The sequence below is a fragment of the Panthera leo genome, chromosome C1 (genome assembly GCF_018350215.1).
Source record: "Panthera leo isolate Ple1 chromosome C1, P.leo_Ple1_pat1.1, whole genome shotgun sequence".
Lineage (NCBI taxonomy): Eukaryota > Metazoa > Chordata > Mammalia > Carnivora > Felidae > Panthera > Panthera leo.
In genome coordinates this window covers 163,931,223-163,948,414 of record NC_056686.1, presented here as the reverse complement: position 1 = coordinate 163,948,414, position 17,192 = coordinate 163,931,223, and the positions used below count along the sequence as shown (strand labels likewise).

Sequence of the window (17,192 nt, the reverse complement as noted above, 5' to 3'; positions counted from 1 at the left end):
AATTTCACCAGCTAGGTCCTTAGCCATGTTAACTTCTTACTCGTATCGCTGCTTTTCTCAGGATCTGAGGCTGGGCCAAACGTGGTGAGGTTTTCAAAAAATGTATTTTAAATATAATTTTAAAATACATTCACTAGCGGGGGCTCATAACATTCAGCCTCAGCCACAATCTGGACTATGGGCTGCCAAATGCTGCATAAATAAATCATCAAGTCATTTTGGCATCCTGTGGGCCAGAAGGAATATCTTCTTCAATAGATTTAAAGAGACATGGTTCTGAAAGAAAGAGGAGCAAAGTGAGTGATTAAATAGGTACTCTTCTGGGGTATTATTCTTCTGAGGTTTGGGCAAGTTGCTTGAAGTGGTGATTGTCCATTTTACCAGGGTAGATTCTTTTTTTTCTCTTTAATCAGAATCTATCATGGAGTTGAAAGAATCCATTCCAAACCCACAACAAATGCCCCTACCCACTTTGCAACTATTGGTACACTTGAAAAAGGAAAATGCAGTCCAGCAGTCATGACAACAGGTCACAAGGACAGTTTGTGACCATGTATATGTAGCACAGATTCAGAAAAGTCAGAAGGAGGCCAGGCAACAGGAGCAACCAGGGCAGTGTATGATGTAACATCAATGGCTAGGGGTGGGTGTCCAGACTAGAGCTCAGCTGTGCAACTCTCTGTCTCTCTCTCCCTATCTGTCTCTGTCTCTGTCTCTGTCTCTGTCTCTGTCTCTCTCTCTCTCTCTCTCTCACACACACATACACACACACACACACACACACACACACACACACACACTGTGACTGTCTGCTTCCCTCGTTGAATCTCCCTGGCTAAGCCAATCCAGGTTGTTCAACAGCTCAATGGTCTTCAGAAACTTGCCAGAATGAAGAACACTGAATAAAAGCGATGTGATGTATCCATTTCCTGTGGATTCAGAAGCCAGGCCCAGAATCGGAATCCTTCCCCGGACTCAAAAAAGGACAAGGAAGAGCAGCTTTGAGGTTTGCAGAAAGCACTTTTATAACACCGTTCATAAAAAGATCTGTGTAACAGTCAGGGCCAGTGGGGGCAAAAATTGCAATGTCTTTTCAGAAGAGTTGATTAAAATATAATGCCACTGATGTAAGAATGTAAAACCCAACTCATTCAGAGGAAGCCCTCAAGATCTGAGGTATGGGGTACCTGGGGGAACACACATTCAGACACAGAAATATCACGCAAGCCTGATTGAATCCCCCCCGGCCCCATATTTGGACACGCACACACGGCAATCCTCTTCTTGACAAACATCCCTTTTTTTTCCTGCTTTGTCTTACTTGTAACCATGGCCAAAAATTAAAAATTGTATGCACTTCCTTTTGTACTTTGTATTTACTAAAATCCTGGCCAGTTCAATTTTCATTCCTGGGAATAAATATCTTATCTGATGACTATCTGTATCTGTCTCAGTCGGTGGCTGATAGACCTTCCTTGGGTTATTAACCAGTTAGTTTCTCCCAGAAAAGAGGTCATTAGCTTCTAACATCACTCAGGTTGTCAGGACGTGCAGGTACCAGATCCTCTCATTCTGGTTTATCTTTAATTTAATCTCTAGATTTTTCAGCTCTAGCTGTCGTCTGGCTTCCACTTAACATATTTTCATCTGGTCGTGGTGGAGGGGGTGGTTTTGTTTTTGTTTTTGTTTTTTAACAACTCAATAGCCAATATAACGATGACAGAACTGACAAACACCGCATTAATGGGTTTCCTTCCCTCATCTAGGCTCCAAGCTGCCAAAAGCCAGAAAGGGTAAAACAGATTCCGGGCAGTTACAGGTTAAGAATCATTTGCATAAATTAGCAAGTTTTGCAAATGAATTCATCTAGTGAGAAGTAAGACACGGGACACTGCATTTTAATAATTGACATTCCACATGAAATGCAATGTTCTTGAGGAGGAAATTGAGCTCCAGGTTGCTATTAGAACCAGTGGAGCAGCACGAGTGGAAAGAAATGCCATCCCCCATTATGTGAGTTACCGCTCCTGCATAACAACGACCGCATTCGGATGAGCTTCTTTTAATAACGGCACTAGTGTGCGCTCACTGAGAGGGAGAATCAGAGGAATCTGCTCATCAGCAGTACTGAACAGGAAATGAAAATAAAGAGTTCCTGGGCATGCCGCCTTAACGTGCAGCCAGTAATTCTTACATTCTCTTTCTAAAGTAATCTTTCATTTTCTGTTTGATTTGGCAGCAGGTCTCCCCTCCCTCTTCCTTGTCAATTTTATGAAACGCTTAGGAGATTACTTAAGATATACCGAGGGTGAGTAAAAAAATTTTTAATTAGCCAATTTGGAGGTTGTCTTTCATCATGTTGGTTAAATTACAAATAAAGATACGTGGGCCATTTTGTTGCCTCCTAATTTGTTTAAGAACATGCCACATTGCAAACGCTGGTGAGGGTGCCGAATTAATGCCTTTCCTAAGGTGTTAGCCAGTCAATCAAAGTCAGGGTATCCAGAATGTGGGAAGTACAAACTGCTCACATATGCGGTCCCAGAGGTAGATACAAGTCCACCCATAACAGTGTTTCCTGGCATAATTTATAATTAACATAAAATGAGTTAAATCACTCACTCGATAGACTTTTTTCCAAGTTCATGTAGAGTAAGTGTGTCATATCAATTAATTCTCAATGAACTGCAGCAGCCAATAAAATTTCTCCCAGACACTGGTAATAATCCAAGATATTGATGGAAGAGGTGTCGTCATTAATATGAGTATAAGCCTCAAATCATGTACAGAGAACAGGCAGATACAGTTCCTTCCTCGGAAAGGGGACATGATTATTGCCAGCTGTCTGTTGTTCTTTCCAATTTGTTAAGCTTTCTGTCTGCTCTCACTTTTTACACTGATAGCCTTTTAATTTTGCCTACACAATCGAATCCCCCTAGTGTAGCTGTCTGTTTTTGCAGGATATCTAATCTGAAAAAGTTAATACACATGAACAAATTAAACAGATTCAAATAAAAGGGATGGATTATATTACCCATATAATTGAGACATTTTCAATGGCTTGTCTGCATGTTCACAACCACAAATAATTGACATATAAAAAAAATCAATGCAACCAGATTTGTATAATTCAAATAGGCGTCTTAACTGTTATTTGGGGGAGTCTTTTTGTAACTGAATAAGCCAGTTGATTCTGGTACTATGTAGACAGACCCCAAAGCCCTACATTTCTTTGTGGATAATACACGGTTATAAAATAAAGGAGCCAAGGGCCGTTTGATTTGTCACATCCAAGCTTGTGTTAAATGATACTTCACTGATTCACCTAGATTTTCCTAAACAATAACACCTGTTAAGCAGAAATGTTTCTGATTTCATAGGCGTTTTCTTTTTTACCTAGGGAATATTAGTTGGTCCTCAGGTTAAATATGTGTGGTAGTTGGAGAGGACGATCTTTTGTCTACGTCTCCATCTGCACTCTTATGGCAACATCAGAGGAGGAATCCTGAGGAGCCTGTTGGTATGTGTAACGAGTTGCCGTGGCTCTTCTCCCAATAAAGGGTGTGTTCAGACTTTGCTTATTTATAGACCAATAAAAAGAAATTTCCACTGTTCTCTTCAGCAGGCTGAGGATAAATAGCTCTTCCGCTTCTAACATTTAATGTTCACAGATACAAAAACAACTGCTCTGAATATTAAGCCAACATTCGTATGTTTTTTTTCCTATGAAGGGGAGAAATCCTTGAATACGAAACAATGGCAGATTCAGATATAATCTTTCCCATTTTAGAACTGTTTTATTGCAAATTGTGTTCCTTAACAAAGAGGCACTCCAGGCTTAATTTGGTTACTGGATGAAGCATCAACTCACGTGCTGTGACGATTTTCTCTGTGACCTGAGAGCTTAGGGCTCCATGGCATGAAATCTCACTCCTGAAGGCAGTGCAGCCACAGCACCAAATGCCCTCTGATGAGGTGGCTACTGCGGGGTCGAGCTGTTCTCCCTGAGCATGTGTGCAGCAAATGCTTTCTATTTTCACATTCTAGAGCAAGGAACAGCATAAATTATCCCTAATTCTTGATTCTGTGATGAAGTAGCCATCTGGTCTGATAGTACAGTGACAATGATATAGGAGTGAACACTCTATGCTTGGTCTACTGCACAGAAAAGGACAATAGGACATATTTTAAAATGTCAGGATCCATCAGAAACATGTTCAGGAAAGTTTGCATTTATGAAAATAAATAGTATTGAAGATATATCATGATGCAAATCTAATTATGGTTGTTGGGCAGCTGAATTAAATTAAGAGTAAATCTGAATCTTTCCAATTAAAAATGTGTTATTCCTTTTTTGCTGTGTTTTCTGTTTGCAAAAAAAGATGCTTCGCTCTACTTTGGGGAAGTTGCATCACAAAGGCTGTTGACCTGCTTACCCTTCTCCTTTGACATATGTATGTGGAACTCAGACTCCATATATGATGAATTTGGCAATTTCTAGTTAGTTACTAGTGAAAATTGTCTTCACCACTAATCTATGATAAGGCATATATACTATTGGAATGGGGACTATTGAGAAATCACATGTGTGTGAGCGTAAAGTGTATTAACAGAATAGCAAGAGGCTTATTTTTTCTAAAGACCTCCCATTTAATTTATTTATCTACCATTCATTCACTCAACATCATTGAGTGAGTACTTTTCATGTATCAAGCATGAATAAGGTGTCTTCTTGAAATTTGGGGGAGGAGAACAATAATAGATTTGGATACTCCTAACGTAGTTGATAGACATTCCTTTTAGTAAGAGTGATTTGCAACCACATGGTGATTGCCTATGAACACCCAGCATCGGTGTCTGTATCACTGCTGTAGGAAGCCAGTCAGATGAACATCAGGGCTGCAAGTTCTTGGGTGGGACAGATGAGAAGCTGGCTGAGGGCAGGGAAAAGACCTGCTCACTGGGTGAGCGTTGTGGGTACTAAAGCCAGCTTGTAGATGCTCATATAGGCACAGAGTTCAGAAGATCTAAGAACGTCAGCTATGATTCAGGCAGCTGGAAGCAGGAGGTCTAACTCAATGGGAAGAATACTGCATCAAGATCTGAGTAATAATGAGAGCCCCCAACTCTTAGTGGAGGACAACTCTGAATAAAAATTGAGCCTTTATTATCTTAGTTTCTAATAGATACATGCCACTTCTCAAAAGATCTCAGCACTCTTTCTCTGTGGGGTCCAGATATTGGGAAATAGTCATTCCTTTTTTTTTTTTTTTTTTTTTTTTCCTGAAGGAGTAAGGAATTCACAGATTCAAGGAATAGCTATTGGGTATCTGTTGTATGTCACAAATAGCTCAAATTCATTGCACATAGAACAGTCCCAGAGCCTGTTTCAAAGATGAAATTTTACCAGGTGTTGTGATTATGAATCCCTCAGTGACTCTACATTGACCTTTGGAAGCAAATCTATGATTTGGCCACTGTTCATTTCCCCAGCCTCATCCTTTCTCCCCTCACCCCCTGGGGTATCAAACATCACAGCCATGCTCAACAATTTGAATTCTGCCTTTGTCTTTCCGAGTGTAGCCTTCCATCGGAGTCTTCTCACTTCCTTCATTGCAATCTCATCTGGATTGACAAGATTTTCTGCTTCCTTTCTAGAAGTTGGTCCAAAGGATAAAACAAGCCCTTGATTCCCCAAGAATTGAGATTGACTTCTCCAAGTACTGAGGTAGTGAGCAAGGTCCTAGGGCCGACACTGGTCTTCTCGTTTGCTCTTATATTCTTCTTCTAAAAGGTCAGTACACACGAGGCGCCTGGGTGGCTCAGTCGGTTAAGTGTCCGATTTTGGGTCATGGTCTCACAGCTTGTGAGTTCGAGCCCCGCATCAGGCTCTGGGTTCTGTGTCTCCCTCTCTCTCTGTGCCTTCCCCACTCACACTCTGTCTCTCTCTCTCTCCCAAAAATAAATAATAAAACATTAAAAAAAAAAACTTTGAAAAAGTCAGTACGCACTAACAGTCCCTTGCCTAGGAACCTTACTCCCCACCCCTTATTCTGCTTATTGTTGTGCTTCCTTCCAAAACACAGCAGATGGTCTCCTGATAGTCTCACCAACTTGGAAAAGAGCATTATCACTCTTCTACCTTCCTGAGCAATGGCTTTCAACCATGGTTTCCCTTTGGAGAAAAGATATTTGTTTTTGTTTTTGTTTTTTTGGGTTTTTTTTGTTGTTTTTTGTTTTTTGTTTCCAGATGATTGCTAGGATTCTGGGGTCTGGCAGCATTAATAGCCTCTTATTTGAGTGAAACCCTACTTCCTGCCTATGTGGGGTATGTCTTTGATCCTTATCACTCAAACAATAAAACACTGCCTTCATCAAAAAAATATCCTAGTATCCACACAAGAATCACTTATAAAAAGCAAAGGAGTTATTTGTTGAAACAGAATTATATTCTGCTTTTATGTGTATAATTATAAGCATGGATATTATGTATTCACTCAAATATGCCCCATTAAATAAGACCTTATTTAAAAAACAATGGCGCTGGGGCACCTAGATGGCTCAGTTGGTTAAGCATCTGACTTTGGCTCAGGTCATGATCTTGTGGTCCGTGGGTTCGAGCCCCGTGTTGGGCTCAGTGCTGACAGCTCAGAGCCTGGAGCCTGCTTCGAATTCTGTGTCTCCCTCTCTCTCTGCCCCTCCCCTCCCCTTCTCTCTCTCTCTCTCTCCCCCTCTCTCTCAAAAATAACTATTAATAAAATAAAACAAAATAAAAATAAAAATCACTGGCATTGATAGAACCTACATTTTCACAGAAACAGATGCAAAAAATTTGCACATTTCTTCAGAATGCTGTGCACTCCCTGAATCAGTCATGTGCTATTCACTGAATATTCATGTGCTCCCATGTGCTCAGTGGGCCATGAACAAGAGTCACTCCTGGGCTGAAGCATTCAAGAGTCAATGTGCAACTCTCTGACTCTCTTTTCTCCTGCCATGACACAAAGATGAGTATGCATTGAGATGGTGGAGCTGTAAGGTACAAATAGCTTGGATCTGTATGTCATAGCATGGTGGACAGCTACTCTGAAGAGTTAGCTGACTCACGTTGGGACTCAGCACAAGTAAGAAATAAACCTTGGGGCACACCTGGGTGGCTCAGTAGGTTAAGTGTCCGACTTCGGCTCAGGTCATGATCTCATGGTCCATGAGTTCAAGCCCGGTGTCGTGCTCTGTGCTGAAAGCTCAGAGTCTAGAGCCCGCTTCGGATTCTGTCTCCCTCTCTCTCTCTCTCTCTCTCTCTCTCTCTCTCTGCCCCCCCCCCATGCTTTGTCTCTTTGTCAGAAATAAATAAACATTGAAAAAAATTTTTTAAAGAAATAAGCCTTTATTGTGCTAAGTAACTGGGACTCTAGGGTTATATTTTTATTACATCAGAGCCCACGCTATCTTGACATACATACTCCATTATCTCAGATTCTGACATACACAGAACATGGCAAGTTACTTTAAAATTGATTGAGGTATTGATATAGGGAAGCATGCCAATTAATGTCCGTTTTTATAAAGATTCCGTTCATCTTATCTGAATACGCTGAGGATATGGAGAACAGTGATAACTAGTCTGAGAGCTTTCGGTGCTGGTATGTTATCTGCGTTAATGTGAACTTTTATCACCAAAACTTAGACAAGTTAAGAAGTTGGATGCATACCAAAAACACGTACATTGTAGCAAATCATTTTAAAGACTCACTAGAAGCTTTAAATATTGGTTATGTAAAATGAAACCTTTTCTATCTAATCTGATTTAGGCTCAGCAGTTCAAAGAAGATTTAAGGCATAATTTGTCCAATGGAACTGTTTGAGACGCAGGTCTGTTCGGTTTTGGAAAATGAATTCCATGCTGAAGAGACCGCTTTCTCTCCCATGGTGGATATATAATCTGTATGAAGCCACTCATATCAAATTCTTGGTCTTTGGAAAGATGTTGAACTTGGACACCTTCTCCTTGTGGCCCAGTTATTAATTGCTTATGATTTACTTGCCTTCCCCATTTTGGCTTCAAAATATTGAGCCAACGAGACAGAAGTAGTTACAGTTTCAAGAATGTTTCTTGCTTTTCTGTTTTTTAACAGGGTAAACTTTCAAAAAACGATTTTTAAAAATTGTGTATTGGGGAGCTAGAATGAAGATAAGGTGGGAAAAAAAAAGGGATTGTATCAGAAAATCTAAGCTAAGAATTATTATTGAGATTAAACATTAAATTTGGCTCTGAGTTTCCTAGTAGTCAAAGCAAGAGGGCAACCTGAAAAGTTTTATAGCCTCGTTTCAATTTTGGCAAAAAATAATGTTAACGGCAAGGGTTACTGGTTGACTCTACAGATCATTTAAAAAACTATTTTGATGGTCTGATTTCAAGCAGCACTTGGTCCTGCCTAACTAGAGGAATTCTCTACAAAGTTTATCTTCAGGAAACTAAATTAATTTACCGGTTGAATGAAATTATTTCATACTGCAAATTCTTTTTGAATGCTTAAGTGAGGAGATTATATCTGAGAAGTAGAGAAGCACGTTGAGCAGGATAGAGACCCACCATTCACAATGATTTTTAAAGATTTTTCTCCGAAAGTCAATTAGTGTGCATTAGTGTGGATGGTAGTTAGCAGATCCCATCTAGAGAGAGTTCTGGGAGACTCTACAAAATGTGTAACAATCATTATAGTACTGGGGAAAATAGCTCACTCTGATGTTAAAGAAAATGTTCCCCTATACGAGCAATTAAATCCTGAAGTCTTTATTGACCAGGTTGTCCAGCTGCAATCTGTTCCAGTATATTTTTCATAGAAAGAGTTGTTCCAGGGGCGCCTGGGTGGCTCAGTTGGTTAAATGTCTGACTCTTGATTTCAGCTCAGGTCATGATCTCATGGTTTGTGAGTATGAGCCCTGTGTCGGGCTCTGCACTGACAGCACAGAGCCTGCCTGGGATTCCTTCTCTCTCTCTGCCCCTCTCCCTACTCTCTCTCTCTCTCTCTCTCTCTCTCAAAATAAATAAATAAACACTAAAAAAAAAAAGTTGTTCCAAAGAGGTAACACATTTCTTTGTCATGTCTCCTGAAGCCATCTTATCTTTCTAACTTTGCTGGCTTTTGTGGGCTTCACGGTAGTATTTGCAAATCAAAAGAGGATGCCAGTTACCCAGTCACCAAACCCAGAGAAGGCAGGGTCTGTTTCAATTCTGTGATTTCTTAATAGGGAAGCCCAGCCCAAGAGACAGGTATTGGATCCCAGAGGGTCACCTATGAACTGGTGTCCTTGCTCCATTCCAAACTAGAGACCTTTGTTTTACGATGGCTACTGCCGTTGGCTACTACTACAGAAAACTCTTGGCTTTGACCTGTCAGTGCACCCATGTCCTCCAAAGTGCAGGAAGGCAGACGCTCTTGGAGTTTGGTTTAACACCGGTGCTCACTTTACTGGCAACTCATAGAGACTGTCTGCAGTGAGAAGCTAACCAGCAGTACAAGCTCTTTGACACTAGGGCTTACAGAGCAGAGTGTAGAGACCCTTTCTGAGCAAACTTGCTGTGTGAGTCTGTGTGGCTAACTCCTTACTCAGGTCCTCCAAGAAGAAGGGAGATCTACCCTGGGATCTGCCTGGTACAGTTATTGTGATATTCACAATGGATGCTACTGTTTCAAGAGCTCACCTGGGAGAGAATGGTGATTTGGAGGCCATAGGAAATGTAGGTGAGTTTTACCTTCTCTTCCTGGGGAAGAAGATTCAGACAACAAGTCATATGGAGAGGGCTTGCTGGTGAGTGCTCCTAGGAGCAAAGCCTGTAAGGAGTTGAGGGAAGGAGGACTGGGCAGAAGCGAAGTTGAACTGTGATGGGTTGCAACAGGAGTCTCAGATGATTTTACAGGGAGGTCTGGAGCTGGGATGGCCTTTCAGAGATGCCCCCAAATTGCAGCAAAGGTGCTGGGCTTTGTGCCCACGTATAGTCTAGGCATTACATGTGGGCTGCCCCTGTGGAAGCAGCTAATTTAGGCAAGGCAGCTTCCTTTGGCCAGGGGAAGTTTCTGACGAGGGTCTCAACTATGAGCTGTGAGCAAATGACACTTCTGGAAGTGGGAGGGGGAATGACATTGACCTTTTTGGACCTTGGTCCAAAAGGAGGAAACTGGGTGGCATACCACACAACTAGGTGACTTTTTTATGGGGGGAGGTGGGGAAAGGGAGAGGACGAGGGAAGGGTAGAGGAAGAGGAAGGGAGAGAATCTTAAGCAGGCTCCACACCCAGCACAGAGCCCAACGTGGAGCCCAATGTGGGGCTCGATCTCACGGCCATGAAATCATGACCTGAGCTGAAATCAAGAGTCAGGCACTTAACTGACTGAGCCACCCGGGCTCCTCAACTAGCTGATTTTCTATCCCAGTACCTTCATATAGAAAATTAGCTTCAGAAATATATTAAAGGGAATGATATATTTAAGGGGTGTGGGTAGGGGTGGATAATCACTTGCATCTTGACCCAAATTGTTATAAGGATATATACAAAGTAAAGGACTATTTATTAGAGGAGTGGGTGAAATGATTCCATGATTCTCAATGGCTATTAGAGAAAATTTCTTAAATTTAAGAAAATGGTAGTGGGAAGTAGGCAGAAGTTCTTGTTTACATGACCTAGAATAGTCAAGCTATCCAATGTCCACCCATGAGAATCTTTCTGGCTTGGAGTAGAGCTGGAATTGGTTATCTTTCAGACCACGCTTGACCTTCGAGACGTGGAGAGACACACTATCACCCCATGATCATCCGGTCCCCAGACACAACTTCATCCCTTGGGCTTTCAGAAACCTACATGATTGAAACCTCCCATATCAAGAGACATTAAATGAATAAAGCCCATGGGAGACCTTGCTGTTAATGGTTTCAATCTTAATGACTTCTCAAGGTCATTTCAAGCCCTATGCTATATTTAAATAAATATATATACACATACACATTATCAGAAATTCAGACAATACACAATGATGAAATAAAGAATTAAAAATTAACTTTAATCCCACCATGGCTAACATAATGGTAAACATTCATTCTTCTAGTCTTTTCTTCCTACCCATGTGCAAGTACTATTTTATTTATTTTTATTTGTTTTTAATTTTTTTAATGTTTATTCATTTTTGAGAGAGAGAGAGCACAAGCAGGGCAGGGGCAGAGAGGGAGACACAGAATCCACAGCAGGCTCCAGGCTCTGAGGTGTCAGCACAGAGCCTGAGGCAGGGCTTAAACCCACAAACAAACCGTGAGATCATGACCTGAGCCAAAGTCGACGCTCAACTGACTGAGCCACCCAGGCACCCTGCAAGTACTATTTTAAAAAATGATTTTACCATGGAGACATACAGCTTTGTATTCAAATCCTGGGTCCACCACTTACTCCTGGTGTGAGTTCAAGTAGTCCACTCTTGATTTTTTTGTTCATGTCTAAAATGGGAATAATTACAGTCACCTCATGGAATTTAAAACAAGGTGATACATGTAAACCATATATTCCATTGCCTGGTACAAAACAAGCATTCAACAAATATCATATCCTTTACTTCTCCACTCGAAGGGCTAACCTGGAAAAACCACAAAGGACTGAACTTCCAGAACTGAGTTATGATCTAAGAAAAGCCTCCTTAAAAAGATCTCAAGCTTCACTGCTTAAATTAATTCCAAACTTTTTCAAGCTATTAACAGGCAATGCACAATTTGATTCAGATATGTAACACGAGACTATGTAATTAAACATATATATCCTGAAATTAATTTTACATTCACTTTTATAATACAGTACACTTATATAGAATAACACATGGCTCTTGATTAAACAGCAGACTGCCATTCAGTCAAACAGCTCAAGATAGATCATAAAACGTGAAAATGCAGCATCAGCACCAAAATATGGTTATGGGATTTTAATATTCACTTCCACACTTTTACCTAGGTAGCATAAAAATGGATGTTTCCGAGAGAAAATGTTAAGAAAATGTTAAGCATTAAGTACATCACATTTCTGCTTAAATGCTATTGGGTCATCGAGATTTATTGTAAATAAGACAAGAGAAATTTAGAGATTTGTCTTTCAAAGTAAAGTTAATTAGGGCCAATATAATTTTGGTTTAAAATTTTCAATTATGGAAATAAAAAACTTTTAAAGGCATTTGAGTTTATTATTTTCTGTATTTCTTATTTTATTTTCAAAATAAAATCTACTGAACTGTGCACATATTATGATGGAAATATTTTCTAAATCTCAACTCTAAATAATCCAAACCCATGCACAGTTGGGGGAATAGGGAAAAGGATAAATGAAATACACAGATTATTCCTTAAAGTCTTGTTTCATTCTTTAATGTGATTTTCTTCCCTTCCACAAACCTTTACCTGAGCAATAAAAAAGACAGTCAAATTGGCCATTTGAGTTTCATTTACCTTCCCTTCCCATGTTGGAAGACTTTTTAGGTGGGAAAAACACTACGCTCTACTAAAACTCACCCACTCACTGTTCCTAACATTAAAGTCATTTTCTCTCAATCTGATCATGCCCAAATAAGATCTAGCTAAAATACCACATAATTTTAAATTTAAACTTTTTATTGAAGTACACCATGTTGTAAGATAATCCTCTGGGGGTCTTTCACGTTTCTGCAAGCCTTGTGAGCAGAGAGGCACTGATAGCTTTTGTTCATGACTACCTTTCCAAGGATGAATATATAGAGAACAGCCTTGGAAGATAGTGTCTCCCTCCCAAGCAGAGGACGGGTTTGTTTACTACCTAGTATAACAAAGATATTGTCTCCCTCCACGGAGGTGGGGCAGATTTGCTTGTATCCCATTATGAAAGATTTGGGTTCTCTAAGCTTGGGGTTCCTCAGTTGACACAAAGCCACGGCATGTACAGCATTCCATCTGAGCCCCCCCTGTGCAACTTTGAGGAAGGGGAGCAAGAGGAACAAGAACAAATGTATAACTTATGCTGCTTGCTGCGCTTTGAGTAATCAATTCCTTTGTCTCTGACCCAGGAGTATCATGTCTTCTGCCAGCGTGCATAAAATTGTGGCAGGCTTGCTGGCAGAGTAAGCCTCAGACACTTTACAGTTCTCGACATATGATACACAAATCCTAAGGTACACAAATCCTAAGTGTACAGGTAGGTGAATTTTAGTGACGTGAACACATATAAGCAAACCACCTCCCCCCCAAAAAAAAACCCAGAATGTAACCAGAATCCCAGGATTCCCTTCACACTTCCTATGGGTCACAGCCTGCCTACACACTGTAACCAACCATTTCTAACACCATAGCTTAGTTCTGTCTTTCTTGAACTTTATATAAATGAAATAATACAGTGTGTATTCTTTTATATGGCTTATTTTGTTCAAAACTATGTGGAATTTATTCATTCTGTTGCATATAGTTGTAGTTTCTTCTTTCTCATTACGGGATGGTATTCCATCATGTGCATATACTGCATTTCCTGAATTGCATATCTTCTTCTGAACTTCCACAATCCTTTATTAGTAACTTTCCTATTCAACTAATCACTTTTTGCTTTGCATTGTATCACTGAAGTATATGTATTATTTCCTATACTAGACTTATCCAACCCTTGAAAACTTAAGTCTCAAGAGAAGCTAAGCAGTATATTCATTCATTCATTCATTCATCCATTCAATTATTCTACAAATATTCAAAAAGAGCCACTTATGTCTGCAGTATGACAGATGTCAGCAGTATGCTCATCCACATAACAAGTACTAGAAAACATTTGATGAATGATTGAGGGTTTAATAAGCAGGAAGCAAAGCGAAAGAAGGTCACAAGAAAACAGCTGAGGAAATTGACCAAAGAGAGAATGTGTCTTGACTAATGCAGAGTTGATTGTGTTTCATGAGGAACGAGACTGGTTTTTAACAAAGACTTAAGGACTTATATGGTAAACTGCCTTGTAAAATCTTCACAAGATTGTCTTATAGGCATTTGTCAAACTTAATCAAAGAAAACTTGTAACTTACACCTCCCCAGATCTGCTCCCTCCACAAATCTTTCCCATCTCATTAAAATGTACCTCAATCCATTCAGTTGCATTCGGCAACATTTTCTCTTTCCCCTTTTCCCCATATCCAGTGCATTGAGCCCTACAGACTCCATCTCAAGAGCACATCCCAAGTCGGTATGTGGTCTATCTCCACCACTATCCACCTAGTCCTGATAGTTTCCTTGCTTTGAGTCTGCCCCTCGCAAACAGCAACAACAGATAGCTTCTGAAACATAGATCATGTTATAACCTCGCTTAAAACCCTCATAGAGTCTCTCATTGTTCTTACAACAAAATCTAGATTCTTTACTCCAGTTTTTACAGCATATTCTTAACTGTGGGTTTATTCTGTCCTTACTAAGTTCCAGCTATCTGGCCTTTTATTTGCCAAGCTTGTCTTGTCTTTTGGCCTTGGTACTTTCTCATGCCTTGTCCTCGATGCTTTTCTTCCTTATCTTCACACAACTGACTCCTTCTTTTCAGTCGGTCACCACCTCAAAGAAGCCTTGCCTGAGCTTCCAGTCTCAAATAGCCATCCACTTACTTTCTGTCACATCCCCATATTTTAGTGCTGTGGGTAGCACTTTCCTTACCTGACATTTTATTTCTCACTTTTGTGTCTATTTTGTGTCTGCCTGCTTCAACTGAAATGTAAGTTCATGAGGGCAGGGACCTAGTCTGTGTTGCTCACCAAGAAAGAAATAGAATGAGATTCAGTAGGGACATATGGAGGCTTTAATTTTATTCACAATGTCCTGTTTCTTAAACTGACAGGTACATTGATATTCATTCTATTACTCTTTCTACAGTATACATACATTATATGTATTCTTTTTTGTATATTTCATAATTATATTAACTATTTTATAACTTAAACAGTAAAAATGTAAAAAGTTAAGTTATTTACTTGTAACTAAAGCTTCCATGTTCTGTACTATAGTTTTGGTAAATGCGTTGCCTGATTTGTAACCTAACAGCATATAGTGCTATGAACTCTGTTTTCTACTTGGATATTGCAAATGGTTGAACTGTGTTCCCCAAAAAGATATTTTGAAATCCTAACCTCCTGCATCTCAGAATGTGAACTTATTTAGAAACAGGGCCATTGCAGATGTGACAAGTTAGGATGAAATCATACTGGAGAAGGGTGGGCCCCTAATCCAATATGACTCGTGTTCTTATAAGAAGATGGCCACATGCAGACGGAGACAGGAAGATTAGAGTGATGCATTTACACTCAGTAGGAATGCCTGGAGCTACCAGATGCTATGACAGAAGCATAGAACAGATTCTGTCTTGGGGCACCTGGGTGACTCAGTTGGTGAAGCATCTGACTCTTGATTTCAGCTCAGGTCATGATCCCATGGTCTTGGGATCAAGCCCCAAGTAGGCCTCCATGCTGCGCATGGAGTCTGCTTAAGATTCTCTCTCTCTCCCTGTGCCACTCTGCCCCTCTCCCCTGTTTGTGCTCTCTCTCTTCTCTCTCTCTCTCTCAATAACAAACAAAATAAATAAATAAAAGAAAGAAATAAAGAAAAAAAAAACCGATTCTGTCTTAAAACTCTCAGAAGGAATCAGTCCAACCAACTCCTTGATTTTTGACTTGTGGTCTCCAGGACTGTGAGACAGTACATTTCTCTTGCTTTCAGCCACCCAGTTTGCAGAAATTTGTTACGGCAGCCTTTTGAAAGTAATACAGATGTGTTTGAGGGAAATAGATTAAATATGCACGTTGATGATTTAAGGTCTTTCCATGACAAGAGTGAGACCATACTGGATCCAACAATGAAATCAACTTTCTCTACTTTTTCAGTTTTTTTTCCTTCTGCAGGCTCCAATAAAGCATGTAGTGATAACACAGTGCGCCTGAGATCCAATCCCAAATTTAAGGTGCTTCAGAACATACTAGGGTATATGAGAAAATTAAATAGCTCATTTTCCCTAAGACCTTCATTGCCATTGGTTGAATCAATCATTGAGCTGCATCCATAGCTATTATTCATTGCATGTCTGGTACCATTATGACCTTTCAGATCTTATTAGTTTAGTTGAAGTTGGTAGAATTACATTTACATTGATTTCTAAAGGGCGGTATGTTTGACAGCATGCTTGGTGGTGTTTACCAAATGGGGTTGACGGGGTAAACACAGATAAAGAGTTAAGAACACTCTAGAGTCGGCCAGATGATAAAGGCAAATCTTATTTAAGAATAGCTGATTTATGTTACCCATAAATCTGAATTGTATCTGGGAAATGCTCCTTTGTATCCAATCAGTCTATAGGTAGGGTTAGAGGAAGAATAACATCTAATCTCCCAAGATCACTTCTTGACCATGGTGAATAGTTGCTATCTTGTTTTTTAATACAGAAATCTTGAGAAATGCCAGCGTGTGACAAGAGTGCATCTTATGCTCAACTCTCAATGGACATCCAATAAGTATTAAATGATGTCGCTTGAACAGAAGTCTCTGATAATGTGGGAATCATTGTTCACTGTTATAAGATTTTATCTCGATGAGAGAAGCTTGGGAAGATGGCAGAGTAGGAGGACCCTAAGCTCACCCTGTCCCATGTTTACAACAAGATATCCCTCACATCCGAGTGTATAAGGTTTTATCTCTACATGAGTCACCCTGACTTGGTCAAAGGATTCTACTTGCTTGGAGGTTTGGATTGGCGATGGCATGGATGCTACACTTTTAGATCGGAGTGGCTGCTGAATTACACATGGCCAGATAACCTCTCCACAGATGACTGATGGCTAGTGGCTGAGAGTACAGGAGTTGGAAGCAAGTATTCCTGAGTTTGATATTTGGCTCCACTCCTTAGAGGCCACTGACCTTTAGCTAAATTATTTCACTTTGCTGCATTTCGGATTCTTTACCTGCAAAATGAGAATTAATGATAACACCCGCTCATTAGAGGTCTTGTGAGGATTAAGTGGGGTGAGGATGCGGAGGTGAGAGGGTGACTGCTGTTAGGAATGAGGCCTCTACCCACTCCACTGCCCAAGAGTTTCCCGTAACCAAGCTTCGCCAGCCCACCTGAGCCTCCATGCTTTGTATCACCAGGTGGTCACCTGCCCCTGACACCTGCTCTGGCCCAG

General features: G+C 40.3%; 1 long non-coding RNA gene across 1 annotated transcript; it reads left to right on the top strand.

Annotated features, from left to right (window-relative positions):
* Positions 1–785: 785 nt before the first annotated feature.
* On the top strand, positions 786–16,501 carry LOC122228088. The gene is made up of 4 exons (XR_006206400.1): positions 786–1,006; positions 5,659–5,794; positions 9,616–9,746; positions 16,455–16,501. It is a non-coding gene; the product is annotated as an uncharacterized LOC122228088 (long non-coding RNA).
* Positions 16,502–17,192: the final 691 nt, after the last annotated feature.